Source organism: Pseudophryne corroboree, chromosome 2 (genome assembly GCF_028390025.1).
Source record: "Pseudophryne corroboree isolate aPseCor3 chromosome 2, aPseCor3.hap2, whole genome shotgun sequence".
Taxonomy (NCBI): Eukaryota; Metazoa; Chordata; class Amphibia; order Anura; family Myobatrachidae; genus Pseudophryne; species Pseudophryne corroboree.
The window spans coordinates 698,740,532-698,753,612 of record NC_086445.1 but is presented as its reverse complement, the minus strand read 5'-3'; the positions used below and the strand labels follow the sequence as shown (position 1 = coordinate 698,753,612).

Here is a 13,081-nt window from a genome sequence, read left to right as displayed (position 1 = left end):
CGGAGGCCACTCTGTGGTGTTTGTACTTGATGCATGTGGGTATAATATTTTCGACGTCGACATCACTGACTTTTTTTTTTTTTTTTTAAAGATCCACAGGTGGAGCTAATTATTTTACTTGTGATTCTGTGAGGAGAACTGGAAAATGTGAACTGTTGGTGGTCCTTGAGGACTGTATCTATGTGATTATATGTATGGCTAAGTCCAAATATATATAATATTATGTGGATAGTTTTGGAAAAAAAGTTAAATGTATCATCTTCTTCTGATTACATTGTTATAGACATACCACCACTGTTTGGGAGGATTTTAAATCCGCACAAGATTCACAAAGCGCCTCTGAAATGGTCATGCAAAGGCCCAGTGACAAGTGCCATCTGTAGCTTTCTCTTACACCCCACAGGGGTGTACAGGTAAATTAGTAATGTTTGACTACTGTGATAAGTAGTAATGTATGCATTGATGCAGTACATTATGCTGAATTGATTTTCCAGTAAGAGTGTAATGTCACCGATTTAAATTGGTACCAACTGGGCTTCTTGATATTCGGCTGCCCTCCTCTGTAAGAGTCTCATGAACACCTACAGCCGCACATGCTGCATGGTTGCACTGCTTTTAGGTCACTTGCATGCTGCATACCTGTGTCATAGAAATTGCAGACATGCAAAATTCTTCTGAACTAGCTGCAATGCTGTCAAGCAACATGTAGAATTTCTGTATGTTATGATGTACCTGTCCACACATCCACTCTCGCACATCCACTCTTATCAAACCTTCGTACAACATGGTTGTCCTGACAACATGAGTTTATTTTTACTGGTTAAGCAATCTAATATGTTACTACATCATGCTACTTGGTACATGTCTTTATTTAATACTAATGTTTATAATCCCAACAAAGGTAATGTTAGTGGTGACACTCTATATTAGTTAATATAAGTGGTAATTACTCATTAGATGTCTCTGGTTTAACTGCATATAATTACTTATTATATCAAGTGTTTAGCAATAGAACTACGCCTTGCACCATGGCTACGGCTGGGGAGAAGGGATCACTTCTCTGCAGCGATCAGTCTCAGAATGTGTTTTGCAACCAAAAATCTGAGTAAGCAAAGTGTGTTCTTTTCTTTTTAAATCATTTGTATAATCTCTTATAGCTGTTCCTTTAAAGACTAGAGTGCTGTGTGATCTCTTTTCACCCATTCAAAAGTAAACCTGTTAAATGCTGTATTTAAAAGGAGGCCCTTACATCTCTGGAAGTTCTGTATTTCTATGGCACCTCCTTTTGTCAGACAGATGGTCCCATGCCCTGACCTTTTTCAATGTACTTACTTCATGAAAACTAGGTGTTATCGCCTTTATGGCGATTTAACATTCAGAGTCCATGAAAGATCGGACCTTTTCATTTCTGTCTTGTTTTGTTCAACTCCTTAATTTACTGTCCTTGTGATTGCCCTTGTGTGATTCCTTATGAGCAGATCCACAAAAACTATAAACATTTTTTTTTATAATTATGCTTATTTTTTATTATAATTCTTCATTTTGAATGGAATCACCATGAAAAAGCATGAGTAATCTTTGTGTTAGTTGATGCTACTGAATAAATATTGTAATCTTACTTGAATTGACTTTGAGTCGCATCCTACTCAGGGCCATCTTAACAGCAGTGTAGGCCCCTGGGCACAGCAACGCACTGGGCCCCCTACCCATCCTCCAGCGGTAGGGGTGGGGGTGCTATCAATGGCAGCTCTGATGTCCCGTGGGCAGTAGGGGTAGTTCTATCTTCCGCTCAGCATGTAGGAGATGGAGCAGTAATTTATGCTAATTACTCCTTTACTGCACAGATGGGGCTAAACTGTAGAATGGGGCATTTGGATGAATGAAGATGCCCTGGTACATGACTTCCAGGGTGGTAGGGGGTGTTTAATACGTATGGGAGGGGTGGATAGTAGAGTGGGCTTAATATTTATAATTTTCCAGTGGGAGGGCAGCTTGCTTGACTGCAGATATCTCAAGTTCCTGAAAATATATTTCTTGGCTTTGAATGGGATAAAAAAACTAGAGTCCCACCTTTCAGGAGGTTCTGGGGACTTGGGGATCAGAGTTCAGGAGCCAGAGCAATTCACCAATGAAAATCTAAAACGGCATATTAGGCATGTGGAGCTGGAGCAGGGATCAGCTGCTGGAAGGATGATATCTCTGGTTCTGGGCATTGTAGAGACAAGCTGCCAGTGTCCACCAAAAGGGGAGAGTCCCAGTTTTTGGATTATATCCTCAGAAAAACTCTAAATCAGACAGAACCTGGGATATCTGGCTGGGAAGAGCAATTAACAGGCTTGGATGGGGACCACTGCTTTCAGGTCGAATATCTCTGGTTCCTCAGGGCCTAGTTTCAAAAATATGGTACCCCTGGAAAGAGGGGACCCTCAGCTATCAGCCTAGGATCCTTATACTCCTGGGGCCCTTGGGCAAGTGCCCATTGAGCCCATACGAAAAGACGGCCCTGATCCTACTAGTTGATTCTTGCATTACCCTCTTTTCTCACTTGGTAAATCACTTGCATAATTAACATTTGTGTGTGAGCATATAGACTTTCAGTCAACATGTATGATGCCCTGTCTAGAGTGTGTAAATTAGTCATTTAGGAAATATTACACACCGTTGTAAAGTAGTGCTCTTCCAGTACAATGTTTTGTGGTTTATTAAAATAGTCTTTTCTAGCTTTTTGTATTGCAGAAACTTTCTTTCATGTGATTTTTGCTAAAATACAGAAGTATTCATTGTAGAAACTATTATATATGGCATTTGCCGTCTGCTAAGGTTTACTAATACCTCTTTCACAACGCACAAATAACCCAGTATCGACCTGGTATATTGCCTGTTGATGCAGGTTGCTGTGCGGTGTGAAAGGGGTCACTGACCAATTCACGGGTCGCCTAACCTGGTAATTCAACCCGGGAATAAAGCAGGGTTACTCCCGAGTTAAAAAAAAAAAAAAGGGGGGGGGGGACTGCACCAGACAGTAATACATTTCGGGAAATATTGATCAGTTTCAATATTAATCTTGTTATCTTTACATGGAAATACAAATTATACGATCAAGTGCCACCCTCCAATGAAGACCAAGCTAAATTAATTTTAGAGAAGGAGAGAGATTGGATTTTTTGGGTGCACATTTTCCCTGTATTTTATTAAAACATAGCCTTTAATTCTATATTAAAAATATCAACAGACTCCACATTTGTTGCCAATTCGGCCAATATTGTAGTATTATTTATAAATTAGCCCACTATACTTCGCTTCAGCTAGCCCCATAGTGGTCTAATTTGTAAATGATATAACAATATTTAGTGTTCACTCTGGGATTTTTTTAGGGCAGGGTGCTCTGCAGTGAAGAGGGCACATTTTTATTTTGAAGGGCACATTTTTGATGTGACGCTTTGCGCACAAAGCATAGCGCATATGTTTATAGTTTTTGTACATACAATTTGCCCTTAGTAAATCATATACCCATGCATACATATAAGACACCTAACATCTGTACTGAGAAACATACTGTATATGTCCAGTCTTCTTGAAAGATCGGCTATAGCATATACATAAGTAGATAATTATAAATGTCTTTTCCAGTGCTAAAGTAGTTATAATCCGTATGTGTTATAAAACAGAAAAGTTAAGCAATGGGTTAAAATATATAGGAAAAAAATAAGTCTGTTCTACTAGGGAAATACTGTAACAGTACATGCTCACTGCTTACCCTGATCTTTCCCTCTTTATCAGAGCGCTGTGTTATTTACAGTGCCTCCTCTGCCATCCAGTTGGCTAAGGATAGAAAGGCAAGGAATAGAGGACAACACTGTAACATGCACTCTGACTGTTGCATTCTGTATACAAGGGGGCGATTTATGGTCCTGCAGGGTGCACTGAAAAAGCCTAGAACAGTGGTTTCCAAACTTTTTGGAATCACGGCGCCCTAGAATATCAGAATTTCTCTAACGTCCTAAGTGGATGCTGGGGACTCCGTAAGGACCATGGGGAATAGCGGCTCCGCAGGAGACTGGGCACATCTAAAGAAAGCTTTAGGACTATCTGGTGTGCACTGGCTCCTCCCCCTATGACCCTCCTCCAAGCCTCAGTTAGATCTCTGTGCCCGAACGAGAAGGGTGCACACTAGGGGCTCTCCTGAGCTTCTTAGTGAAAGTTTTAGATTAGGTTTTTTATTTTCAGTGAGACCTGCTGGCAACAGGCTCACTGCATCGAGGGACTAAGGGGAGAAGAAGCGAACTCACCTGCGTGCAGAGTGGATTGGGCTTCTTAGGCTACTGGACATTAGCTCCAGAGGGACGATCACAGGCCCAGCTTGGATGGGTCCCAGAGCCGCGCCGCCGGCCCCCTTACAGAGCCAGAAGGCAGAAGAGGTCCGGAAAATCGGCGGCAGAAGACGTCCTGTCTTCAACAAGGTAGCGCACAGCACTGCAGCTGTGCGCCATTGCTCTCAGCACACTTCACACTTCGGTCACTGAGGGTGCAGGGCGCTGGGGGGGGCGCCCTGAGACGCAATAAAAACACCTTGGATGGCAAAAAAATGCATCACATATAGCTCCTGGGCTATATGAATGCATTTAACCCCTGCCAGAATCCATAAAAAAGCAGGAGAAAGGTCCGCGAAAAAGGGGCGGAGCCTATCTCCTCAGCACACTGGCGCCATTTTCCCTCACAGCTCCGTTGGAGGGAAGCTCCCTGTCTTTCCCCTGCAGTCACTACACTACAGAAAGGGTTAAAAAAAAGAGAGGGGGGCACTAATTAGGCGCAGTATTAACTATACAGCAGCTATAAGGGGAAAAACACTTATATAAGGTTATCCCTGTATATATATAGCGCTCTGGTGTGTGCTGGCAAACTCTCCCTCTGTCTCCCCAAAGGGCTAGTGGGGTCCTGTCCTCTATCAGAGCATTCCCTGTGTGTGTGCTGTATGTCGGTACTTTTGTGTCGACATGTATGAGGAGAAAAATGATGTGGAGACGGAGCAGATTGTCTGTAATAGTGATGTCACCCCCTAGGGGGTCGACACCTGAGTGGATGAACTGTTGGAAGGAATTACGTGACAGTGTCAGCTCTGTATAAAAGACAGTGGTTGACATGAGACAGCCGGCTACTCAGCTTGTGCCTGTCCAGACGTCTCATAGGCCGTCAGGGGCTCTAAAGCGCCCGTTACCTCAGATGGCAGATATAGACGCCGACACGGATACTGACTCCAGTGTCGACTGTGAAGAGACGAATGTGACTTCCAGTAGGGCCACACGTTACATGATTGAGGCAATGAAAAATGTTTTACACATTTCTGATAATACGAGTACCACCAAAAAAGGGGTATTATGTTCGGTGAGGAAAAACTACCTGTAGTTTTCCTGAATCTGAGAAATTAAATGAGGTGTGTGATGATGCGTGGGTTTCCCCCGATAACAACGGATAATTTCTATAATGTTATTGGCATTATATCCTTTCCCGCCAGAGGTTAGGGTGCGTTGGGAAACACCCCCTAGGGGGGATAAAGCGCTCACACGCTTGTAAGGGCTCTACCTTCGCCTGAGATGGCCGCCCTTAAGGATCCTGCTGATAGAAAGCAGGAGGGTATCCTAAAAGGTATTTACACACATACTGGTGTTATACTGCGACCAGCAATCGCCTCAGCCTGGATGTGCAGTGCTGGGTTGGCGTGGTCTGATTCCCTGACTGAAAATATTGATACCCTAGATAGGGACAGTATATTTTTGCCTATAGAGCATTTAAAAGATGCATTTTTATATATGCGTGATGCACAGCGGAATATTTGCCGACTGGCATCAAGTCTAAGCGCGTTGTCCATTTCTACCAGTAGAGGGTTATGGACACGTCAGTGGTCAGGTGATGCGTATTCCAAACGGCATTTGGAAGTATTGCTTTATTAAGGGAGGAGTTATTTGGGGTCGGTCTTTCAGACCTGGTGGCCACGGCAACAGCTGGGAATTCCACGTTTGTACCCCAGGTCGCCTCTCAACATGAGAAGACGCCGTATTATCAGGCGCAGTCTTTTCGTGGACAAGCGGGCAAAAGGTTCCATATTTCTGCCCCGTGACAGAGGGAGAGGAAAAAGGCTGCAGAAATCAGCCAGTTCCCAGGAACAGAAACCCTCTCCCGCCTCTGCCAAGCCCTCAGTATATGCTGGGGCTTTACAAGCAGAATCAGGCACGGTGGGGGGCCCGTCTCAATGAATTTCAGCGCGCAGTGGGCTCACTCGCAAGTAGACCCCTGGATCCTTCAGGTGATATCTCAGGGGTACAAATTAGAATTTGAGACGTCTCCCCCTCGCCGTTTCCTAAAGTCGGCTTTACCGATGTCTCCTTCTGACAGGGAGACAGTTTTGGAAGCCATTCACAAGCTGTATTCCCAGCAGGTGATAATCAAGATACCCCTCCTGCAACAGGGAACGGGGTATTATTCCACACTGTTGTGGTACCGAAGCCGGACGGCTCGGTGAGACCGATTCTAAATCTAAAATCTTTGAACACTTACGTACAGAGGTTCAAATTCAAGATTGAGTCACTCAGAGCAGTGATTGCGAACCTGGAAGAAGGGGGACTACATGATGTCTCGGGACATCAAGGATGCTTACCTTCATGTCAAAATTTACCCTTCTCACCAAGGGTACCTCAGGTTTATGGTACAGAACTGTCACTATCAGTTCAGACGCTGCCGTATGGATGGTACACGGCACCCCGGGTCTTTACCAAGGTAATGGCCGAAATGATGATATTCCTTCGAAGGAAGTGAATTTTAGTTATCCCTTCCTTGGACAATTTCCTGATAAGGGTAAGATCCAGGGAACAGTTGGAGGTCGGTGTAGCACTATCTCAGGTAGTGTTGCGGCAGCACGATTGGATTCTCAATATTCCAAAATCGCACCTGGTTCCGACGACGTGTCTTCTGTTCCTAGGGATGATCCTGGACACAGTCCAGAAAAAGGTGTTTCTCCCGGAGGAGAAAGCCAGGGAGTTATCCGAGCTAGTCAGGAACCTCCTAAAACCGAGCCAAGTCTCAGTGCATCAATGCACAAGGGTTCTGGGTAAAATGGTGGCTTCGTACGAAGCAATCCCATTCGGCAGATTCCACGCAAGAACTTTCCAGTGGGACCTGCTGGACAAATGGTCCAGATCGCATCTTCAGATGCATCAGCGGATAACCCTGTCACCAAGGACAAGGGTGTCCCTCCTGTGGTGGTTGCAGAGTGCTCATCTTCTAGAGGGCCGCAGATTAGGCATTCAGGACTGGGTCCTGGTGACCACGGATGCCAGCCTGCGAGGCTGGGGAGCAGTCACACAGGGAAGGAATATCCAGGGCTTATGGTCAAGCCTGGAGACATCACTTCACATAAATATCCTGAAGCTAAGGGACATTTACAATGCTCTAAGCTTAGCAAGACCTCTGCTTCAAGGTCCGCCGGTGTTGATCCAGTCGGACAACATCACGGCAGTCACCCACGTAAACAGACAGGGTGGCACAAGAAGCAGGAGGGCAATGGCAGAAGCTGCAAGGATTCTTCGCTGGGCGGAAAATCATGTGATAGCACTGTCAGCAGTATTCATTCCGGGAGTGGACAACTGGGAAGCAGACTTCCTCAGCACGACCTCCACCCGGGAGAGTGGGGACTTCACCCAGAAGTCTTCCACATGATTAAAAACTCGACAGGTATTGCGCCAGGTCCAGGGACCCTCAGGCAATAAGCTGTAGACGCTCTGGTAACACCGTGGGTGTACCAGTCAGGGTATGTGTTCCCTCCTCTGCCTCTCATACCCAAGGTACTGAGATTGATAAGATGGAAGAGGAGTAAGCACTATATTCGTGGTTCCGGATTGGCCAAGAAGGACTTGGTAACCGGAACTTCAAGAGATGCTCACGGAGGATCCGTGGCCTCTACCTCTAAGAAGGGACCTGCTCCAGCAAGGACCCTGTCTGTTCCAAGACTTACCGCGGCTGCGTTTGACGGCATGGCGGTTGAACGCCGGATCCTGAAGGAAAAAAGGCATTCCGGATGAAGTCATCCCTATCCTGATCAAAGCCAGGAAGGATGTAACCGCAAAAACATTATCACCGCAATTGGCGAAAATATGTTGCGTGGTGCGAGGCCAGTAAGGCCCGACGGAGGAAATTCAACTGGGTCGATTCCTACATTTCCTGCAAACAGGAGTGTCTATGGGCCTGAAATTGGGGTCCATTAAGGTTCAAATTTCGGCCCTGTCAATTTTCTTCCAAAAAGAACTAGCTTCAGTCCCTGAAGTTCAGACGTTTGTAAAAGGGGTACTGCATATACAGCCTCCTTTTGTGCCTCCAGTGGCACTTTGGGATCTCAATGTAGTTTTGGGTTCCAAAAGTCACATTGGTTTGAACCACTTAAATCTGTGGAGTTAAAATATCTCACATGGAAAGTGGTCATGCTGTTGGCCCTGGCCTGGGCCAGGCGCGTGTCAGAATTGGCGGCTTTATCCTGAAAAAGCCCTTATCTGATTTTCCATTCGGACAGGGCGGAATTGAGGACTCGTCCTCAGTTTCTCCCCAAGGTGGTTTCAGCGTCTCACCTGAACCAACCTATTGGTGGTGCCTGCGGCTACTAGGGACTTGGAGGCCTCCAAGTTGCTAGACGTTGTCAGTGCCCTGAAAATATATGTTTCCAGGACGGCTGGAGGCAGGAAATCTGACTCGCTGTTTATCCTGTGTGCACCCAACAAGCTGGGTGCTCCTGCTTCTAAGCAGACTATTGCTCGTTGGATTTGTAGTACAATTCAGCTTGCACATTCTGTGGCAGGCCTGCCACAGCCAAAAATCTGTAAATGCCCACTCCACAAGGAAGGTGGGCTCATCTTGGGCGGCTGCCCGAGGGGTCTCGGCTTTACAACTTTGCCGAGCAGCTACTTGGTCAGGAGCAAATACGTTTGTAAAATTCTACAAAATTGATATCCTGGCTGAGGAGGACCTGGAGTTCTCTCATTTGGTGCTGCAGAGTCATCCACACTCTCCCGCCCGTTTGGGAGCTTTGGTATAATCCCCATGGTCCTTACGGAGTCCCCAGCATCCACTTAGGACGTTAGAGAAAATAAGAATTTACTTACCGATAATTCTATTTCTCATAGTCCGTAGTGGATGCTGGGCGCCCATCCCAAGTGCGGATTGTCTGCAATACTTGTACATAGTTATTGTTACAAAAATCGGGTTATTATTGTTGTGAGCCATCTTTCAGAGGCTCCTCTGTTATCATGCTGTTAACTGGGTTCAGATCACAGGTTATACGGTGTGATTGGTGTGGCTGGTATGAGTCTTACCCGGGATTCAAAATCCTTCCTTATTGTGTACGCTCGTCCGGGCACAGTATCCTAACTGAGGCTTGGAGGAGGGTCATAGGGGGAGGAGCCAGTGCACACCAGATAGTCCTAAAGCTTTCTTTAGATGTGCCCAGTATCCTGCGGAGCCGCTATTCCCCATGGTCCTTACGGAGTCCCCAGCATCCACTACGGACTATGAGAAATAGAATTATCGGTAAGTAAATTCTTATTTTTTTTCACGGCACCCCTAGGCCAAAATTTTTTTATTGAGAAAATAAGATTTTACTTACCGATAAATCTATTTCTCGTAGTCCGTAGTGGATGCTGGGGACTCCGTCAGGACCATGGGGATTAGCGGCTCCGCAGGAGACAGGGCACATAACTAAAGCTTTAGGATCAGGTGGTGTGTACTGGCTCCTCCCCCTATGACCCTCCTCCAAGCCTCAGTTAGGATACTGTGCCCGGACGAGCGTACACAATAAGTTAGGATATTGAATCCCGGGTAAGACTCATACCAGCCACACCAATCACACCGTATAACTTGTGATCTAAACCCAGTTAACAGTATGACAAACGTAGGAGCCTCTGAACAGACGGCTCACAACAATAACAACCCGATTTTTTTGTAACAATAACTATGTACAAGTATTGCAGACAATCCGCACTTGGGATGGGCGCCCAGCATCCACTACGGACTACGAGAAATAGATTTATCGGTAAGTAAAATCTTATTTTCTCTGACGTCCTAAGTGGATGCTGGGGACTCCGTCAGGACCATGGGGATTATACCAAAGCTCCCAAACGGGCGGGAGAGTGCGGATGACTCTGCAGCACCGAGTGAGAGAACTCCAGGTCCTCCTCAGCCAGGGTGTGCCCCTGACCAAGTAGCAGCTCGGCAAAGTTGTAAAGCCGAGACCCCTCGGGCAGTCGCCCAAGATGAGCCCACCTTCCTTGTGGAATGGGCATTTATATATTTTGGCTGTGGCAGTCCTGCCACAGAATGTGCAAGCTGAATTGTACTACACATTCAACTAGCAATCGTCTGCTTAGAAGCAAGAGCACCCAGTTTTTTGGGTGCATACAGGATAACGGCAAGTCAGTTTTCCTGACTCCAGCCATCCTGGAAATCTATATTTTCAGGGCCCTGACAACATCTAGCAACTTGGAGTCCTCCAAGTCTCTAGTAGCCGCAGGTACCACAATAAGCTGGTTCAGATGAAACGCTGACACCACCTTAGGGAGAAACTGGGGACGAGTCCGCAGCTCTGCCCTGTCCGAATGGACAATCAGATATGGGCTTTTGTGAGACAAAGCCGCCAATTCTGACACTCGCCTGGCCGAGGCCAGGGCCAACATCATGGTCACTTTCCATGTGAGATATTTCAAATCCACAGATTTGAGCGGTTTAAACCAACGTGATTTGAGGAATCCCAGGACTACGTTGAGATCCCACAGTGCCACTGGAGGCACAAAAGGGGGTTGTATATGCAGTACTCCCTTGTCAATTTTCTGGACTTCAGGAACTGAAGCCAATTCTTTCTGGAAGAAAATCGACAGGGCCGAAATTTGAACCTTAATGGACCCCAATTTGAGGCCCATAGACACTCCTGTTTGCAGGAAATGCAGGAATCGACCGAGTTGAAATTTCTTCGTGGAGCCTTCCTGGCCTCACACCACGCAACATATTTTCGCCACATGTGGTGATAATGTTGTGCGGTCACCTCCTTCCTGGCTTTGACCAGGGTAGGAATGACCTCTTCCGGAATGCCTTTTTCCCTTAGGATCCGGCGTTCAACCGCCATGCCGTCAAACGCAGCCGCGGTAAGTCTTGGAACAGACATGGTACTTGCTGAAGCAAGTCCCTTCTTATCGGCAGAGGCCCTGAGTCCTCTGTGAGCATCTCTTGAAGTTCCGGGTACCAAGTCCTTCTTGGCCCATCCGGAGCCACGAGTATAGTTCTTACTCCTCTACGTCTTATAATTCTCAGTACCTTTGGTATGAGAAGCAGAGGAGGGAACACATACACCGACTGGTACACCCATGGTGTTACCAGAACGTCCACAGCTATTGCCTGAGGGTCTCTTGACCTGGCGCAATACCTGTCCAGTTTTTTGTTCAGGCGGGACGCCATCATGTCCACCTTTGGTCTTTCCCAACGGTGCACAATCATGTGGAAAAAACTTCTCGATGAAGTCCCCACTCTCCCGGGTGGAGGTCGTGCTGAGGAAGTCTGCTTCCCAGTTGTCCACTCCCGGAATGAAAAACTGCTGACAGTGCTATCACATGATTTTCCGCCCAGCGAAGAATCCTTGCAGTTTCTGCCATTGTCCTCCTGCTTCTTGTGCCGCCCTGTCTGTTTACGTGGGCGACTGCCGTGATGTTGTCCCACTGGATCAATACCGGCTGACCTTGAAGCAGAGGTCTTGCTAAGCTTAGAGCATTGTAAATTGCTCTTAGCTCCAGAATATTTATGCGGAGAGAAGTCCCCAGACTTGATCACACTCCCTGGAAATTTTTTCCCTGTGTGACCGCTCCCCAGCCTTTCAAGCTGAAATCCGTGGTCACCAGGACCCAGTCCTGAATGCATAACTGTGGCCCTTTAGTAGATGAGCACTCTGCAGCCACCACAGAAGAGACACCCTTGTCCTTGGAGACAGGGTTATCCGCTGATGCATCTGAAGATGCGATCCGGACCATTTGTCCAGCAGATCCCACTGAAAAGTTCTTGCGTGAAATCTGCCGAATGGAATCGCTTCGTAAGAAGCCACCATTTTTCCCAGGACCCTTGTGCAATGATGCACTGACACTTTTCCTGGTTTTTGGAGGTTCCTGACTAGCTCGGATAACTCCCTGGCTTTCTCCTCCGGGAGAAACACCTTTTTCTGGACTGTGTCCAGAATCATCCCTAGGGACAGCAGACGTGTCGTCGGAGACAGCTGCGATTTTGGAATATTTAGAATCCACCCGTGCTGTCGTAGAACTACTTGAGATAGTGCTACTCAGACCTCCAACTGTTCTCTGGACCTTGCCCTTATCAGGAGATCGTCCAAGTAAGGGATAATTAAGACGCCTTTTCTTTGAAGAAGAATCATCATTTCGGCCATTACCTTGGTAAAGACCCGGGGTGCCGTGGACAATCCAAACGGCAGCGTCTGAAACTGATAGTGACAGTTTTGTACCACGAACCTGAGGTACCCTTTGTGAGAAGGGCAAATTTGGACATGGAGGTAAGCATCCTTGATGTCCAGGGACACCATATAGTCCCCTTCTTCCTGGTTCGCTATCACTGCTCTGAGTGACTCCATTTAGAATAGGTCTCACCTAGCCGTCTGGCTTCAGTACCACAATATAGTGTGGAATAATACCCCTTTACTTGTTGTAGGAGGGGTACTTTGATTATCACCTGCTGGGAATACAGCTTGTGAATTGTTTCCAATACTGCCTTCCTGTCGGAGGTAGACGTTGGTAAAGCAAACTTCAGGAACCTGCGAGGGGGAGACGTCTCGAATTTCCAATCTGTACCCCTGGGATACTACTTGTAGGATCCAGGGGTCCACTTGCGAGTGAGCCCACTGCGTGCTGAAACTCTTGAGACGACCCCCCACCGCACCTGTTTGTACGGCCCCAGCGTCATGCTGAGGACTTGGCAGAAGCGGTGGAAGGCTTCTGTTCCTGGGAATGGGCTGCCTGCTGCAGTCTTCTTCCCTTACCTCTATCCCATGGCAGAT

The 13,081-nt window shown here is 46.8% G+C and overlaps 1 protein-coding gene across 6 annotated transcripts in view; it reads left to right on the top strand.

The window, feature by feature from the left end:
* Positions 1-13,081, top strand: part of ATP2B4 (ATPase plasma membrane Ca2+ transporting 4) — a 324,819-nt gene that overhangs the window by 44,449 nt on the left and 267,289 nt on the right. The window contains exon 2 of one of the 6 annotated variants that reach the window (XM_063955269.1): positions 284-413. The exons of the other annotated variants lie outside the window; for them this stretch is intronic. The gene's annotated coding sequence lies outside the window, so the exon portion shown is untranslated. The remainder of the gene's footprint in view (positions 1-283; positions 414-13,081) is intronic. 6 annotated transcript variants of the gene reach the window in all.